The 20,120-nt window shown below is 41.6% G+C and overlaps 1 long non-coding RNA gene across 2 annotated transcripts in view; it reads right to left on the reverse strand.

Moving 5' to 3' along the window:
• LOC141140913 (uncharacterized) overlaps positions 1–17,834 on the reverse strand; it is a 179,600-nt gene extending 161,766 nt beyond the window's left edge. Inside the window, exon 1 of one of the 2 annotated variants that reach the window (XR_012244017.1) lies at positions 17,658–17,834. This is a non-coding gene — a long non-coding RNA (uncharacterized lncRNA). The remainder of the gene's footprint in view (positions 1–17,657) is intronic. The other variant, XR_012244016.1, reaches the window with a different exon arrangement.
• Positions 17,835–20,120: the final 2,286 nt, after the last annotated feature.

Genomic DNA, 20,120 nt, shown 5'->3' on the forward strand with positions numbered 1-20,120 from the left:
AAGAGTTAAAGCTGTTATAGCTATAAAGGGTGGGCCAACTCAATATTGAACCCTACGGACTAAGACTGGGATGCCATTAAAGTTCATGTGGGTGTAAAGGCAGGTGTCTCAATACTTTTGACAATATAGGGTATGTGGGGTGCCTCGACCTATCACTAGCTAACCTGAGGTTCACATATCCGTGTTTTGTGCAGGCTGCGTTTGCGCAGGCACGGCAGCCCATTCAAGTGAATGGGCTGCTGTGCCTGTGTTTCCGCAAAACAAAGGTGCATGCACCTTTTCAAAAACGCAGCCGCAGGGAAATCACATGGTCTCTTTGACCATGCAACTTCCCTGTGGTCCCCACACCCACAAATGTGCTACGTGCTGAGATGTGTGTTTTCTAAGAGCAGTGCGATTTGGTTGCGGGAACAGATGCGATTCCTGCCCCCGCAGCCACACGCATAGATGTGAACCTACCTAGCCCTAGAGTTGGTCAAGGAGATTGGAAAAAAAAATTATTTTTATAGAACCCATGTGCTCCTGCCAGGTACACATGGAAACTTTGAATTTTAGCTGATGTGTTTGACCATGTGTCCTTCTCCTTCCTAAACCAATGTGAATCACCAGACTTCATCAGAAGCTTTCTATGCTCAGTCTCTACTTTTCGGTGAGATGTAAAGAAGCAGGTCGGTAAAGACACATTTTATGAGAATGTAGGAATGCTAATTATCATATTATCCTTCCCTTTCAAGCAAAAACCCATTGAGGGGAATATTCTAAAACTGGCTATATACTAGAAGAATTTCGTTCAAAATTTTCATTTTAAGAATGTTCATTCAATTTCCTAATCATTAGTGAGGTCGTTTTTAACAGTGAATGTGGTTTTGGTTCAGTAAAAACCATTTGTTCCAAAATGTAATGTTAGAAGCAAGCAAAATTTTCAAGTACTTTCAAATTACGGGAAAATAGGTTTTGGGTAGCGAAGAACCGAATACAGGCGCCACATCCCTAGAAATAGAGATTTTTTTTTTCTTAAAAAAATATAAATTTTATTGGTTTAACAATATGTTTAAAAAATACATTCAATAATCAATTGTTTAAATTTCATAAACCATTGCAGCCACTTGTACTCAGGAAAACCTACCTGCCAATCAATCTAAAATCAATTCTTGAGACGATCAAATAAATCTTCCACAATCTGGATTAAGACCATATGTTGCAACCATAGGGAGAGAAGGCTTCTTTAAGACTATAACTAACTATAAAAATGAATTATTTTAAAGGAATTATTTTAGATACCGTTAGTTACAGTGGCACTAATATCTAATATAGACATAACTAATTCGTCCAAATGTAAGAAATTACCTTAATAATCTGGATATATTAAATCCGACCTAAGAATTTCCTGATTTCAAAAGAAATGAAGTCAAAAGATGCTGGAATTCATGAGAGCCAATCAGCAGTTGGGTTTTTCCTGAATTGCAGGAAGCTGCCCGCATTAAGAGGGAAAAGTATCCAGCAGTGGAAAATCTCACTGTTGTATATTTTTAGAGGCTCAGAGATAACCTTCCATCAAATCAGTCCTACAAAGGAAAAGAAAAATGGAATTGTATATGATGTACTGTATATATCATATAGGTAATTAATTCATAAGGCACAAGTAAACCACAAATGAATCAGCAAGAAGGGCCAAACATATACTGCAACCTCCTCCAGGAACAACAAGGGTCTGTCTGGTGCTGGCAAATGTAGCCCCCTCAGACTGACAACAGTGGCTCACTTGTCCATGGTTTAGTCCCTATAGATAAACGTCAATTGTTCTGTACTTACGAGTCCAAGATTAGAAGCAAAAAAACACCCCAAGAAGTAGTCAGGAGGGAGAGAAGAAGCTAAACAACCTCTCTCTCACATAACCTCGTCAGAAGTAATTGTAAAACGCCATGTGTTTTATCTCTCCCCGTCCCGCTGGCGTCTGACGTAATCAGCGGGGAGCGGACGTATTGGGGTGTCACTGGGCAAGCATGAATCCAAGATGGCGGATGCGATGTCATACGCTCATCGCGAAAATGCACACCACCATCTTGGAAAATCTTCTGCCCATTTGACACAAGGGGGATGGATCGAAAGAACTCTGGCCCACCCCTCAGCATCACAGGGCAAGAAGGGAAGGAGACAATACAGAGTGTAAAGTACAATCCGAATCGTCACGGTTGTAACATTTCCCCATAGGCAAGCGCCAAATTACATCTAGGGCTCAAGTTCCAACGAAGGTGATTGGTCAGGCACCCTGTGAACAAGTGCTTGGGGCGTCCGTATGGTTGTTAAAGTCAGAACTCCATAATGTGGACTCACTTTACATGTCCTTTTTATATAGATAGATGGGACTCCATGCAGGGTCCAATCCCCAATTTTTTAAAGGAAGGAATTTTCATCTCGGCCTGAAATATACAAAAAAATAAAATTAAAAGCAGCACAGGAGTCAATATATTTGAAATAGTATTTGAAATAACACCAATTATTTTAATAGCTATTGTATGTTAGCCTAGATGGATAATAGTCCATCTATTGGGATGGATTGAGCAAGGCGAACCCAAGTGGAGTTCAAAGGGTCAAGTCATTTATAAAAATGGCTAATAACATCATTTAATCCTGGGGGTTTTAAAGCTGACAGGATGTGAATCCAGCAAGCTTCCCACTGGAGCAACAGCATGTCATTGTCCCCTCCTCTTTCATTTAATGGGAAATATTCCAGCGCAAAAAAATGCATTTTAGACAAATCAAATTTATGGAATAAACCTATGTGTCTACTAATGGGCGTCTCCATTTTTGATTTAGAAATCAAAGAAACATGGTCACGTATACGATGGCCTTTTCATCTTTCCCAGATAAAATGCTTCACAGTTGCATAGCATAATGTACACCACTCCTATAGATTGACAATTGGCTGAACACTTAGGTTTAAATATATGTCCATTGGGTAGTGTGAGTTCCTGGGCTTCATGAATAAATCTGCAGAAATTGCACTTTCCACAAGGGAATGTTCCCTTGATTTTGTTCTTATTTGTTGTTTTAGATTGATAATGGCTGTGAATCAGAACATCTCTCATTGACCTTGATCTTCTAAAGGTTATCTCAGGGTAGCCTTTTAGATGTTTTGATACTGTCTTGTAGGCCATTAAAAGATACCAATATTTTTTCAGTAGCTCACAAATTTGTTTATGTTGACCTGAGAAGTGGGTAATCAGTCTTACCCACACCTCCTGTTTCTTTGTTTTTCTACTATGAATCAAATGCATCCTGTTTTGATTTTTGGCTCAACCACAGGCCTTTTTAAGACATTTTTAGCTGTATCCTCTTTCTTGAAGGCGTAGCTGTAATGCCTTTGCCTCATTTTCAAAATCCATATCTCTGCTGCAGTTCCTCCTTATCCTCAAATATTGACTATAAGGGATGCTCATCACCAATGGAGTAGGGTGAGAGCTATCTGCATGCAGGATAGAATTTCCCGCAGAGGACTTACAGAATAGTGTAGATCCAAAACTGCCATTTTCATTCACAAATATAGTGATATCTAAAAAGTTCATAGTTTCCTGATGGAAATCCAATGTAGATTTTAGATTAAACTCATTTTGTTTTAGGGTTTCAAAAAAGATGAGCAATTTGTTTTGGATCCCTATACAATTAAAGAAAATGTTATCAATAAAACAACACCAAGTTAGTATCTTATTGAGGAACTCCTGCATATCTTCCCTATAAAAGAGGTTCCGCTCCCACCCCCCAAGGTACAGGTTAGCATACGATGGGCCACATTTAGTCCCCATCGCCACCCCCTGCATCTGGAGGTAGTAGAAGCCACCAAAGAGAAAAACATTATTCGTCAATATGAAGTGGAGAAGATCAAGAATGAATCTGTTATATGGTCCAAAGGTTCTCTCACATTCCGATATGAAGCCCTCCACAACACCAACCCCCATATCATGGGGGATGGAGTTGTAGAGGGCCTCCACATCTATTGCCACCAAAAAGGCTCCTTCAGGGATATGCATCCAGTCTAGGGTTTTTAAAATGTCCATGGTGTCTCGTATGTATGAGGTAAATGCCTCCGCATGGGGGCGGAGATAATCATCCACCACTTGGCTAGCAGCTTTGTGAGGCATCCATTACCAGAGACGATGGGTCGCCCCGGGGGGTGGGACATGCTCTTGTGAATCTTAGGCAGGGCATAAAGCGTGGGTGTTTTTGGAAATATAATGTTTAAGAACTCCCAAGTTTTTTTGTTTATCAAGTTTTTATGATATGCAGAACCTATCAGTTTTCTAAAGCATATAGCAACAATATTGTTTACAAACCCTTCAGATACCCTCTAGTACCAACTTCAGTTGTTTAGAAGGTCCATAATCATGGCTTCATATTGGGTGCGATCCATTACCACCAAGTTGCCCCCCCTTATCGGAGGGCTTGATGATTAAATTGGGATTGTCTTGTAGGGAACAGATCACCTCTTGTTGTCCTAATGGTAATTTGGAGTCCCTTCCATTTATTTTGCTCAATCTCAGTCTCATTTGTGACTTGTTTTGTAAAAGCCCAAATGTTTGGTTTGGCTTGAAGGGCAGGAAATGCTCGAGATTTGGGTTTGTATTCTCTAGCTAAAAAGGAAAGAACTGGGTCTGCGGGGGAGGGGGGACGTATGGTCTTAACCCAGATTGTGGAAGATTTATTTGATTGTCTCAAAAATTGATTTTAGATTGATTGGTAGGTTTTCCTCTCGGACCTGATAATAAATCCTATGTTTTGAAATGTAAATTAATTACTGTAATTATAATGCAACAATTTTATTGTTATCAATGATGTTAATATCATGTATTCTCTTTGCAGTATTAAACTTCATGAAAAACAAGGAAGAGGGGCGCCACTGAATATGTGGCATAAGCATCTTGATAAAGGAGTGCCGCTATCTCCTCCATCGATAGCGAGCTATCTCGGAAACACGTCGCACAGGAGTGACGTCACAGCTCGGCGCCACTGTGTTTGCGATCCAAGCCTCGTTCTGGCTCCGATCACACGGCCGTGCTTTACTTCCATCACGGACGCCGGACGAGACTTTGGGATACACCGCTATACACGGAAGTACCAGCTTGGACGCCCTCACCTTCCTCTCCTGGAACCCACACCACCCTAGACGGCTCCCCTGCTCTCCTGTACTTGGTGTGTTTATGGACTACAACATTGGCTCAGTGCAGCTCATCTTCAGCCTATGAGAGGTGATGACAGTGCATCCGGACTTGTTGCCACTTGTAGTCCTCCGTTCCTTCTTGTGTTATGAGATGTACCTGAGATCTACACTTCAGTTTTACATGTGAGTGGCTATTGTTTTTAATAATAAATTTAATTTGATACATATTCAGTGGCGCCCCTCTTCCTTGTTTTTCTCTAGCACATTGGACCTGGCTTTTTGGTTCTTTCTGGCGGCTGCCTTGAATGACTTTTTACTCCACCCAAATATATGCCATATATATGTTTGTATGGATCCTGCCCTTGTGTGCATAGGCAATGGTATATACGGTATTTTGTATTGCGCCTTCTTTTACTTGTCTTACTGTATTAAACTTCATGCAGCACTATAAAACTCCTGAAGTAGCTCCTTAAAAGCGAAACATGTTGAGTACAAGTGGCTGCAATGGTGTATGAAATTTATACAATTGATTAATTTATGAATGTATTTTTTAAACATATTTTAATCCAATAAAATTTATATTTTTTTAAGAGAATAAAAAAATATTGTTTATTTAATTGGCACCTTAAAAGTCCCACTTCCTGTATCCTTGAAATACTTTAAAATTACAGTCATCAAATCATCAAATGTACTGAGAGTTTTCATACAAATTATCATACGAATGTTCATAGGAACTTTTGGTAGAAAATCTAGATGAGGTCTTAAGTTGGCGATTTCCCCATCCTCACAAGCGAGGTAAATGGAGAAATCCTCCCCACTGTGTTATTGTATTTTGACAGTGGGGACTCCCCACTGTCAAAATACACTGATCAGCACTTCAGCCGATTGTCTGCAGGTACTGATCAAATGAAAATCTTCCAACAGTCATGATCAAGAGAATCATTAAATTGACTTCTCTCGAACCAGAACAGCCATAGATGAACTAACTGCTGACATGTTTGAATTTAAATCCATCTATGGCCAGCCTGCATTGGAAAATAAAACCAAACAGCTCTACAACCCAGTCAGCTCTTCTCAGCAGGGAAAGTCTTGCTTTCAGCCTTTGCAAGCCACTCCACAACGTACAAGATCCAAAAAATCTGGCAACACGGTATTGGGACTCCTGCCGTTACATGCACACAAAAGGAGATAAAATCAAGCAGAAAAAATGTTGATGTGTTTCAGCCTCTACGGGCCTTAGTCATAACTAATGACTAAGGTCTGTAGAGGCTGAAACACATCAACATTTTTCCTGCTTGAGTTTATCCTCTTTTGTATGGATGATCAATATATTCTGAACACTACAGTTCACTATGTTGCTGGCTTTTTTAAATCTTGTACGGCCAGCTTTTCACTGGAGCAGCCAGAATCTGGAGCAACTGTGCATGTCAACCAATTAGCTTCTAGCTTTCATTTACAAAGCTTAGCTGAACCAGCTGAAGATAGAGGCTAATTGGTTACTATATACAGCTGTTCTAGATTCTGACTGCTCCTGTTTTGGTGAATCCCCCCCCCCCCCCCCCCCATTGCATAATGATTGCAATAGCTCTTTATAGTTTTACAATCCCTCGTTATGAATTAGAGTTCCACTTTAAGCACTAGAGTTTCCTGCCTCATCATTTTCACATAGGCACTGTGCACTCTCAGACAGTAGAGTTCTATACAGCAACTTGTAGAAAGCCATGGAGTGAAAACAGCTTGGCCTGGCAAATTGTGATGTAGAGCAAAATAAACAGCACCATCAGTAAGGAATTCAGTCACAGCTGGAAAAATAACTCTTCGGCCAAGTATACCCATATGTGAGAGCGCTGGGACTCTAAAAATGAAATACTAGAGAAAAACATTTTGAATCAATGCTACAGTAACATTTTATAATTGGTAGTTTTGGTTCTTTTTTGTTTTGCTTTATTTAGTCAGTCTGCTAAAAAGGATTCCATTTCTATCAATTTTCTAGGAAGATACTAGGAAGTCAAACATTTAGTTCTGTGACTCCAGCAGGATGTCCTCAACCCAAACCAAAAGTTGGCCAGATTTAGAAAGTACATCCATACAAGGCCCAACACATGGTGATGATGAGACAGATGCAAGAACCAGGGCTCTGTATGGAATATGTGGTGGCATCAGTTTACATTTTGTACTGGGCTGCTGTGGAGTTCAAGTTTGCCTCTCAGCATATGAGAAAATCTCCTTCACTAATCGCAAGTGTGTGGACAGTATATACAAAACATAATTATATAATTATATGACCCTACCAGCTTGTTCTTGCTATCAGTGTACCTTTTTTTCAGCAACCAAATTACACAGGATCACAGACACAGGGGCACGAATGGGGTGACAGACACATGGATAGGATGACAGACACATGGATAGGATGACAGACACATGGATGGGTTGACAGCCACATGGATAGGATGACAGACACATGGATAGGATGACAGCCACATGGATAGGATGACAGACACATGGATGGGTTGACAGACACATGGATAGGATGACAGACACATGGATGTGTTGACAGACACAGGGGCAGGATGACAGGCACAGGGGTAGGAAACCAGACAGGGATAAGTTGACAGGTGCAGGGCTGGGATGACAGACACAGGGACACAATGGCAGGCACAGGGTTGGGATGACAGACTCAGGGATAGAATGACAAACACAGGGACAGGGTGACACAGGGATGGAATGACAGACTCAAGGACAGGGATGGAATGACAAAGGGACAAAGACAGGATGACAGACACAGGAATTGGTTGACAGACACAGTGACTGGATAACAGACTAAGGGGTCAATTCACTAAAACATACCATATGCGATAACACGGTCCCTTAACTCATTTGCATAAATGATTGCATGCGGTAAATTAAGTCCAATTTATAAAAAAAAAAAAAAATCAGTATGCAGTATTTACCAGAAAAAAAATGTGCCAGTAAATATCGTTTAAAAAGCTCTTAAATCCAATTCACAAACTGACCATAGAGTGAAAAAACATGTGATATTTACCACCATAGTTTTTAGTGGCAGTATCATATGCGGTATTCATGCGGTTCAGGGGACCCCCACGCTGTTTTTTGACAAATAGCTGGTAGCTAAGGAGCGGGCCAGGAAGCCGGCTGCTGCACCCTAACAACAGATGACTCATCCGGGTTCCCCGCTAACAGCTGAATGTAAAAAAAAAATGCAGACAATTAAAAATGATGAAAAAAAACAGTGTGGGCCCCCCCCCCCAATCCATACAAAACCCTTATCCAAGCATACAGCCTGGCAGGTCAGGAAAGGGGAGGGACGAGTGAGCCCCCCCCTCCTGAAAAACAGCAGGCCACATGAGGGTGCTTTGGGGTAGGGGGGCTCTTGGATAAAGGTCTGGTATGGATTTTGGGGGGCTCCACACCGTTTCTTTTTTTTATTTTGGCGTTGGGTTCCTCTCAAAATCCATACCAGACCGGGCCTGGTATGGACTGGGGGGGAAACCACGCATTTTTTTTTTTTTTTTCATAATTTTTAATTGTCTGCATTTTTTTTTTCACATTCAGCTGTCAGCGGGGAACCAACTGGCAGCTGATGAATCATCCGTTCCCAGCCCGCTCCTTAGCAACCAACTCAATGCGGTAAATTACCACATTAAATAATGCAGTAATTACCGCTAAATCTAACAGTTACCGCATTCAGGATTTGATGCAAAATTTTTAATGAATTAAACACTTGTTACCGAATGTGGCATTTTACCGCATTTTATTAGCCGTTACTTAATCCTGTCCCCCTAAACTCTGTGTGTTACTTAATCCTGACCCCTGAACTATGTGCATCACTTAATCCTGACCCCTGAACTATGTGCATCACTTAATCCTGACCCCTGAACTCTGTGCATTATTTTAACCTGAACCTGAGCTCTGTGTGTTACTTATAACTGACCCCTGAACTCTGTGAGTTTTTTCACCCTAACCATCGAACTCTGTTGCATACTAATTTATGGAACAATAATCCCTGCCCCCTTGGAAGTAAGTGAACAAATAAGTATAAAAGTATTGTTTGCTGTCCTAATAAGGATATATAGTCTGTGCTTATTAGGTCAGTGACATCACAGTGGAGGGAACACCCCTTACCGACCAATAGAAAGACTCACTGGTCAGAAGTGGGCAGGTTAAGATGAACTTTTTAGGGAAAAATTTAGCTTTCTATATAGTTTCAGTGGACTACATCTTTTCATCTGCTGAACTTCTTGCAGGCGGTTTTGCTGGAAGTAAATCCTGCTTCTGCAGCTTTTTCATCACGCGCTCATGCCAATTTGGCCAGGTTTGTGGCAGGTTTACTTTAATTACCTACCACAACCAGGTTTTGAAAACCTGAACACCAGTAACAAGACCTGGGGGCAGGTCCTAGCTGAGGGAAAAACAGGTCAACTCCCCCCAACTGCGGCTGGCTGCATTAAATAAACCCATAACTCCTTCCAGAAAGAAAACAAGAAAGAAAAATAATATAATGTTCCTGGTTCTATATTTTTGGCCATAAACATCAAAGCACCCCTTTTAAGTAGCATTAAAGCAATTTGAACGATGAATGAACAAAAAATAAGGTTCTCTTAGTTGAGACGTTATTAGCAGTCACAGAAGTGTCAGCCAAGAGAAAATGAAATCCTCCCAGACCTGCTCCATGAATAATGGGCCTTCTACATCCAGATTCCAGCTTAATTACTGGTGTTAATCTTACGGCTAAGAGGACACCAAATGGTTCAATTAGCAAATAAAAGCCCCATCAGACCCAAGACTTTTCCCATCATCTTCTAATCTGATTTACTGCATATTATTTTTATTACATATGTGGGGAAAAATGTGGATGGAGCTTAAATCATTCCAGTCCAAACAGATACATATGCAAAAGCGAAAACAGCTGCTGGCTGCATATATATATATATATATATATATATATATATATATATATATATATATATGTAGCACTAACTCTCGGTGGAGCTGCTGGTTTAAGCGGGCTTGTTACCTTCACTCTCCTTCCCTCTGTTTTTCCAGCACCGGGTCTAGGGTTCCGTTGAGTTTACCTCTGGACGATACACGCACCAACACTTGAATACGTTTTCAATGCTTTATTAAACGATTTACTAAGGAAAGAGGCAGAAGGGAAACTGCAGAAGAAACTCAAATATCTTCTTATAAGATTCTTGACAAATGTCCTGGTAGAATTTGGATATTACGATAGAATGCGCTCCCCTCGTGGGACACACTCTTTGCTCTCCTGGATAGGCCTCTCTCACTTGCCTAGCAGCCAGTACGTAGCACGAACAAAAGTCTCTGCCACAGACTTGGTTGGGATTAAACCTGTACGGTCCTCTGCCACAGGATGTACCGATTTTTCTGTAGTGAACGTCAGTCACAGTGCTTGAACCTTTAAGCCAACCCGGCAACACTATGCTGTATAGTTAGTCTTTAGGATACGTCCTCCAACCGAGTCACCAGGCCCCTCTCCAGACCAGCACGCTGCGTGATCCTTCCATGACGGGTCCTCCCCTGGGATCTCCTCGGTTGTCCAGCTTCTTCCCTTCTGGATAGACAGCTCAGGACCATTCCTCGGCTGCTGTGGTAGGCCCCAGACAAGCTTCTGGGCCCGCCGCTGCGCGAGGACAACGAGATTGGTCTCTAACGCATACCTGTCGGCCAGGAGGGCCAGCAGGTGGCTGTAAAACGAACCCCACAATATGGCGTCTGTCCCATAAATACCCTCGCCCAGAGGACCACCTCCACCGAGTTGTCTCCAAGACAGAAGAGCATCCATACGCTTCGACACGTTGCCTTTCCAACACTGACCAGTGATAACAGCGACACCCACCGGTCAGTATGGAAACACACACAACGTCAGCCAAGCTGGAACAGAGGCAAACCTAACTTATTTAACGAGCAAATTACTAAATTTACCTAACATATGGTAGATCGCAAATCTACTAGCGCTACATATATATATATATATATACAGTATGCATGAATACTACTTACATTCTACAAGCATATGCATATTTAAAGTGTATCCAAGCAAAATGTCAAGTTAGACCCAGAGTAAAAGAAGATAGACATAGACATAGGGCCTACAAGATGGGGTTTGGGATCTGGCATAAGCAGAGTTTTGGAAAACTAAAGATACATATGGAGTCGGGGGTAATTACCTGATTGGTGGGTCAGACAAGAACAGGAGGAGCTTCAGGGGATGGTCTCTGGGGAGTCTTCAGTCGGAGGACAGCTGGCATCTGGAAATTTTCCCATCCTCCCTTCCCTCTTAAGTTTATTTGATAGTCATTGTCCATCTGCTGTGAACTATTTCAGGTTGATGTGTACAGTATAGTCATAGCAGCTGACAGGGTTCAAGGTCCTTGAATGGGCAAATGTAAATTGGTAGGAACCTGTCTTAGGTACAGTTCCTCTTATTTTGTATGGTTCAGTGACATTGAACTGGGGGGTCACTCACGGTGGTATCTGCTGTTTTTAGTGCCCGTTCACACCAGAACGCAGTTTGGGAAACCTGTGTTCCGCGCGCATTTCCCGCACCTCGTTCCAAATGCATTGGCTGTGCGATCTGTTGTGGGTTTCAATAGATCTCTATGGACAGCCCAGATGCAGATAGCAAACACAATGCATTTGCCTTCACTCGATCACATAGTATCTCTGTACTATGCGATCTGGTTGAAGAGTGCTTTCAAAAGTAGTGCATGAACCACTTTTGGGGCGATCCATCGTGATTTCAGCCCATTCAAATGAATGGACTAAAAATCGCATCACGTAGATCAAAGAAAGCCGGCAGTGTGATCTTTCACAATGAATGAGTGTATTAATCCAGGTGTGGTACAAAAAAATACAGGGCTCATGCATTTTGGCATGTAGCCTTAATCATAGCCAAAAAAAATCGCAGCACGCTGAATCACACAGGAATTACACAGGAACGCAGAGCACATTCCTCTGCGATTCCGGTTTGAATTGTCTCCGAGTCGGTGTTGTGCAGCTGGAGGACTACCTTACAGGGTTATGCAAGTACTCAGTAGATCTAAAGGCAAAACAATTTTTTTGAATAGAGTAAGGGAGGTTTTTAACTCCTTTCAGGTTTTTTTGCCATCTGCATCCCATTGCGGAGATTTCCCTTCACTTCCTGTCCCATAGCTAAAACAGGAAGTGAGTGGAAATCCCTCCACAGGGAAGTTCTGGGTTTTCTTTTACTTTCACATCTCGGTGATAACAGTAAACAGGTGAATTTAAATGACAGGGGAACCGGCAGCAATAAAAACCTGGCAGGTGTTTAAATCCCCCTCCACTATATCTAAAACTAAAAAAAGTTTTGCCTTTAGTTACACTTTTTTCTAAGTAGAAATGCCTACAAGGACCTTGGAAATCTATTCATATTGTATTGAATGTTATTCCCCCTCCCTTCTGGATGATGAGGCAGCAGTGGACTATGGGAAATGTAGTCCATGAGGAGCACTGTACAATGCAAAGGGTTAGGCTGTGGACTACAAGGGGCATAAGACTTTGCGCCACAGAGAAGGAGAGACAAGAACCTTTCCTGGGCAAATTATGAGAGATTGGGACAGTCTAGTTGGAGCCAGAGAGTACTGACCTGCTGTGTGCGGGGTCTGTTCCCATCCACCACAGAGCAAGAGGATCAGAGCTAAGTGCTGCGACCCTGATAGCTGTCCTGCCGAGCTGCGACCCAAAGCTCCAGGGATCCTTTTCAGTGTGTGCTCACAGTCAGGGAGAGCCCAGATGGAGTCCGAACACTGGGACTGAGCCTTGTGAGACATCTGATTATGAGGACTGAGACTTCTGGGACAACTGACTGCCAAGCATATGGGACCAGATCTGTTGCATGCCAGGAGAGGTGAGCGGAACTACAGAGCTTAATCCCTTACTGTCCACAGTTAATGCAGTAGGGACTGCTCCTTACTTAGCAGTCCATCAGCCATCTACTGTACACTCTTAAAGGAACATCTTCACATGCACCACCTTACAGAAGGGCCACAACGATAGCCTAATACTGACTATTAGGCACCAGGTACTTGTAGTCACCTCCAGGGGTACCCCTTTGTCAGGAAAGGGCTGTTTGTGCAGAGTACACTTGTGGACATTCACTTATTTTTTTTTGGGGGGGGGGGGGTAGCTAATGCTGAGTCTTTCAACTCTGTTTGCATTCGTTAAGTTTGGTTTAGCATTGCTGACGTATAGTAATTTGCCATAATATAGGCCAGTGTTCACCCAATTTAGTTTGACATCTTTAAACATGTTCAGTTGCCTGCTTATTGGTTTATGCGTTGTGTTTGACTTGCCTTATTACAATATACTCACTTTATCTAAAACTCTGTGTCCTAGTACCTGAATGGTATAGTAATACACTAATGCTTAAGCCCTTGGCGCCGGCTGCACACAAATATGCAGCCTCTCGGCAAGTGGGCTCTGGCACCGAGAATATTTGCGTGAATTAGTGTAAATACAGCTGTGCCAAGAGAGCGTGGCCTGCTAACGGAAAGCTCCTGATTTCTGCTTGCGACCGGGAGCTTTTTGATCATGTGACCGCTGCGAGAGCCAATCACGGCAGTCATATGATAATAAACCCCACCTCCCAGCATCCTAAACCCCTTAAAGGGTGCCAAGAGTTTAAGTTACACAGGTGTGAATGGCTTTCCAACTATACCAGGGTGTGTCAGTGGGGAGCGAGCAGTTTAAGGAGTGATGGCAAAATAGAGGACCCATCAAACCAAGCAGCTCCTCTGGGGTTATTGCTACACACAACTGTTTAGGTTATTTATTTTAGGAGTAGAGAATGTTGGCTGTGTTCATTTCATTTCATTATGACATTGTCTGCAAACAACAATTCCTTTTTAGTTTGCCTTGCACATTATTGGGTATTAAAAGTGAACACAGGTTCACTGTATTCACTAAGCTCGCATTTACTACTCATTTAGTAAATCAACACCTATGTGTAGCACTGTGAAACAGGATGCAGACCAGGAGTATAGAATGAGGAAAACAGTTTGTATATATTTACAAAGTATACCCAGAAACAGGTTTTTTTAAAAACACTAGCACACATTAATGGGAATATGTATATAAGTAATAAAGTAATATATATCTTCAACACAATTGAAATTATTATACAGTGGCACATGGGTAATTAACAAGGTTACTCCATACAGTGTTACATAATGTAATGGTTTGCATAATACAACGTACTAAAGATGTAGATATTGGTTTACCACACCCGCGTCAGCTTTTAAGCAGACAGATTAGCAGCAGATAAGAAGATAAATATATGGATGACATGGGAAGAGGTTACAATGATAACACAAGAGTTTGTTTAAGACTGGCCACAAAAAAAAAATGCTTTGAAGAAGTTATAGTGCCGCTGGTGCAGAAAAAGGGGTAGCAAAATTTGCAGTTGCAAACGGGTCCCTTGGAGCCCCTTGAGCCTATCAAGCCATATTCAAATGCCCTCTCCATTTCTTTTACTAGTGTTGTTTTTTTACTGTGGCTACTGAATCCCAAGGACACTTGCTTGCAGTTAAGCAACAGTTTTATTACCAATTTAGCTAGCAGTAGCAATTTGGTAAATTGATAGCATACACTGGTAAGAGAAGTAGGCTCTTGAGGTAGATGCTTAAACCAGAACAGCACCTTGTCATGAGCAGTTACTTGACTTAACACTTTCTTGATAAATATTGCAAGAACAGAGAGTAACAGGTATGAATGCAGAACTGATAATTTGGTAACTGTTACTTGGACCTATGTATGCCCCTTCTCCTAGAACCCTGTTCATTTAGTACCTAACCTTGTACCCTCAGTCTTGAGTGACCTCCAGAACCTGAAACAAGACCACCCCTGGTTCAGGATTTGAGGAGCTGACTTAAAAATGCTGCCCAGATTTCTCACCAAGACACCCCACACACACTCCTTAAGATGTGTTGTGCAGCCCCTCAATGCTCCATGCCTAGCTGTTAACTGGCACCAACTAAAAAAACCATGGCATTACTAGGTTGTGAGTACTGGTTGGCAAGGGGGAAACTGCTGTCCAAACACTGGACAAGATAGTGACCACAAGGTAATGAAATTGCACTTCCAATGGCCACAAAAAAAGATAAACAATACATCTTCACTGACCACCAATAAGAGCCTCAACCCATAAGGCTCCAGTAAGCCCCAAGACAGCTTCACTTTAAATAAGTGTATTGATTGAGAAGCTTAGAGTTGTTAGGGTGGGCATGTTAGCTGCAAGGGGTGTTAAGTGCTTTGACTATAAGAATGAGGCTCAGGAGCCGTGGTGCATGCACTGAGGTGCAGGTGTGTCAGAATATGCACTGTAAAGCCCCCACTGTCTTCAACATCCTTCTGTGCAGCCATGTCCACCATGCAGTATTGTTGCTTTTTCCTGAAGTCTGACCATGTCTTTTTTTAAAGTGGAATGTCTGCTGTCTCCTGACTGGTCCCCAATTCAAACCTTAGGTACATTCTAAACACATGCCCTATCCAATGCAAGGGTTTGTAATATGACACTGCCAGAGCTACAGATAGAACAGACTCTAGGTATAAGTTATGCCAATGAGCCTGCTTTGGCCTTTCTTTCCCATTGCAGCAACTAGCACAGACGGTCTTTTCATCTCGAACCTTTGAAAATTGGCTTGGTTGCTTTTGGTGTGCAAATTTCAGGTCCACAAGTTTCAGCACATATATATTTATTGCATTTATTATACAGTTAACAAACGTGAACATTTAACACACTTGATAAAATAATCACATGCAAAATAAATGATCCACACTTAAAAGTGCTTTGACAACTGCAAGTTAAATTCAGCTGTCAATGCTTTCTGAATAATCCATTCTTGGAATGATATCAAATTGATGCCATCACCACAAGCCCAAGGCCCATCAACACATGCCCAAGGCCCATCAACAGATGCCCAAGGCCCCACCAACAAGAGACCAAATCCAACCAACAAGAGCCCATGGCCCATCAACACAAGCCCGAGGCCCATCAACACAAGCCCAAGGCCCATTGACACATGTCAAAGGCCCATCAACATGGGCCCAAGGCCAACCAACTAGAGCCCATGGCCCATCAACATGAGTCCAAGGCCCATCAATGCAGGCCCTTATAGTGACTTACTGATCTTGAACCTAACATTACTTCTAAACTGGGTGATGACGTTATTACACTGAAAATGTCATGGCAGAAGACATTGGCATATATATGTGCTTTGACAACTGCAAGTCAAATTCAGCTGTCAATGCTTTCTGAATAATCCATTCTTGGAATGATATCAAATTGATGCCATCACCACAAGCCCAAGGCCCATCAACACACGCCCAAGGCCCATCAACACATGCCCAAGGCCCCACCAACAAGAGACCAAATCCAACCAACAAGAGCCCATGGCCCATCAACACAAGTCCGAGGCCCATCAACACAAGCCCAAGGCCCATTGACACATGTCAAAGGCCCATCAACATGGGCCCAAGGCCAACCAACTAGAGCCCATGGCCCATCAACATGAGTCCAAGGCCCATCAATGCAGGCCCTTATAGTGACTTACTGATCTTGAACCTAACATGACTTCTAAACTGGGTGATGACGTTATTACACTGAAAATGTCATGGCAGAAGACATTGGCATATATCTACCTTACGCCAAAATTACTGACGCAACAAAAGTTGTGCTGGTTTCTCTGCATTTAAATCAGGTAATCTAAGCACAAATGTGCCTTTACATTTTTTACTGTTAAGGTCTCTCTTTATGATAAAGTTCTAAAACTTCTTACATAACTTTTCCTTCTAAACGTTGTGTTCAAAAAACCACAGACACACATAAACAGCTTTTTTTATTTTATTAAGTGAAATACCGAATTCTGTGTTTGGCCTGAGGTTTTTCCTTTAAAAGCCTCTTAGAAAGACATCAATTTAAATTGCCTTCATCATTCCTCCTATTCTTCCAGCTCCCAGCTCCAACTTTATCTCCCCGTCTTTAATCAACATATACAGCACATAGCAGCTGCGCCCAGCAACCAAAATGGCAAGGGAAAACAGGGCAGGATTACAAACCAACCAGTAACAAAGGCAAGGACAAGAATTTCTAGCGATAAATCTTCACGCATCTCCTTGGAAATCAGAGACATTTGGAAACTATTCACATAAACCTCTGCCACCAGCATATTGCCTGGGCGCAATGCGTAGGCTGGGAGTAAAAAAAAAAAAAAAAAGTTCATTGGAAAACCTGCTTAAAGCAAAACTTCAGGCTCATACTGAATACATGTTTACAAAGACTAAGAATTAATGGACAATGAAGTTGCTTAATTATTCAAATGCCTTGAATCATTAGTTAAAGTTTGGTTGTCCACAACCATCTATGCTTAAAGCTGAAATTAAAGCTGAGCTCCAAGAAACAACTAAGTACACAGATAAAATACATATAAGGGAGGCGTCTTACCTGTTTTTCCATCCAGTCCTGAGTTTAACACAGCTCAGCCGCCACAGTACAGCTTTCTCTTAACTGTCCTGCAGCTATGTAATGCTTAGAGATCTTGTGAGATTATTTATTAAACCTCCCTTCAATTCCAGAAAATAGAAATAGGAATCATGATCAGAGTAGTTTCCTAATGATTAATCGAGCTTCATGTTTTGTTCCCTAGGAAAACTAAACAGGGTATCTAATTGGTAATTTTTCTGCAATTTTTATGCAAAAGCTCCTAGAGTTGGATTATAATAAGTTTTTGTATATTTTGCAGTTTACCCTGCAGGGACCTTGCCCCACACTAATGTGCCACTAATTAAAGTGCAACTCCACTTTTGTTGTATGTACACTGCAAGGATTATAACAACCTTTGTTGCAGATTCCGACCTTTTGTTATTCTGAAAAAATCCATGTGTGTTTGTCTGTGCCTCTGTACTGAGTGGGTCTAATGGGAGTGGTTTCATAATTATCAATCAGCTGTGCAGCTGTAGAGCACTAATGAGGAAATCTGCTGGGCCTGCATCCCTTTAGACATGTTCCTATTGAAAGTATCTCTCCAAAAATGACATTTTTGTTGCAGGGGATGCCTGAAATCTGACTTGTATCTTAGGCAGACTTTTGGGAAAATTGGTGAGCCAATCACACAAGCAGGAAATGATGCTTCTGGGGAGTGGTCTGTACACACTCTGTGTACAGAACAACTCCATGTACCAATATTGAAACACATTGTCAGAAAATTACAGCGGCTGCAGATTGAAAAGGAAAGGTAATTTTTTTTTTTTTGTTTACAAAAGTTTTATTTGGAAGTTTCACAGAGGTATAAAAAATAAGTATGTTAACAGAGCATATCTCAATGTTACAAAGTTATCATTTGAACAAGATATTGAAATACATTTACAGATTATAAAATCCAAGATGAAAACATGTATTCATGAAGATTGTGTATACATAAGTTTACAGGTACAAAAAGCCATATATATAAAAATATGCAAGTACACATAAGTGCTAATCTGAGATCCAAAAAGACCATTTATTTGTGGTATATCCATTCTGCAAGTTTGAGTGATTCCATTCTGGAAACGATTTGTTGCCATGGGAGATTGTTGGATTTCCAATTGTATGCAATCATCCAAAGTATAGAGCTACATAGAGAGTGAATTAGTCTAGTGCATGGGAGGGGGACATTTGGTATATTAGCATATAATAAACATATTTGTGGTGTAGGAGTTATTTTTTGTTTGGTGGAGGATTCAATAATTTCAAAGGCTTTACGCCATATTGGATCTAGGTAGGTGCAGGACCAGAAAATATGGATGAGTGTGCCAGGAACTGAACAACCTTTGTAACAATTTGGAGGGATTGAAGAGTAATATGAATGTAATTTCGCAGGGGTTAGGTACCACCTTGAGAATACTTTAATTGGGGTTTCTCTAAATGATATGGCTTTGTTACTTTTTCGTAGATTGATTGACATAGACGACCAATCATCTATGCTGAAAGTGATGCCTATATCCGTCTAGGAAAGGTAATTTTTAATAACATTCAATTACAATATGACAGTGTGTCGCAATTATATGCGCTATATTATTTTTTCTTTATTTGCTATTTTTTTTTCCCCACGAAAGTGGAGTTACCCTTTAAATTTGGTGTGTATTGTTGCTAGGCTGTAACCAGCCTGAGATGCTATTTACTGTTTTCTAGGCTCTGCAGGTCTCCCTTTAGCCACGTACACACAGGCTTAATGATGGAAGACATCGGATGGTTCAATAAAAACTGGCAACCGACTCCCGATCAGCGCTCTCAGCCAATGGATCAGAGTGTTCTGGTGAGGGGGCCATCCCCCTGTCAGAACACAACAGCTCAGCTGGGGAGATGACTGTCCTGAAGTCAGATAGTTAGTACAGCGGCTTTGACCGGACCTGACAGTTTTTTTTGTGCAACCCTATAGGCTGAATGGAAAAAAACTCATTGTGGGTACCAGGCTTTAAGCTCAGTGGATTGATTGTGTTGTTGACTACTGTGAAAGAGGTTTCAGTAATCAGAGTGAGAATGACTATTACTATTATGAACATGAATCTGCCCCCAACCAAACCCTGAGGTCCTTGTTTAGACATTTATTTTGGGAGTGTTCTCTACCTACTAGGCTTTTGCCTGGAGAAGGATGCGCATTGCGCATTTAAAGCATTTGACCACTTGGGCTCGCCTCAGCCTGGGACATGTGCCAAGGGCCCAAAAACTTAAAGTATAATTAAAGGCATTTTTTTTTGGGGGGGGGGGGGATAGAGTGGGGAGGGATCAGAACACCTATCATGTTCTTATCGCTGTCTTTCACACCATTACGGAGATTCACCCTCTGTATTTGTCCTGTTTACCACTTTATCATTGAAAGTGAAAGTAAAAGAAAATGCCACATTTTGGTTTGTTCCCAGAAAAATAATA

This window comes from Aquarana catesbeiana, linkage group LG04 (genome assembly GCF_042186555.1).
Source record: "Aquarana catesbeiana isolate 2022-GZ linkage group LG04, ASM4218655v1, whole genome shotgun sequence".
In the NCBI taxonomy this organism is placed as follows: Eukaryota; Metazoa; Chordata; class Amphibia; order Anura; family Ranidae; genus Aquarana; species Aquarana catesbeiana.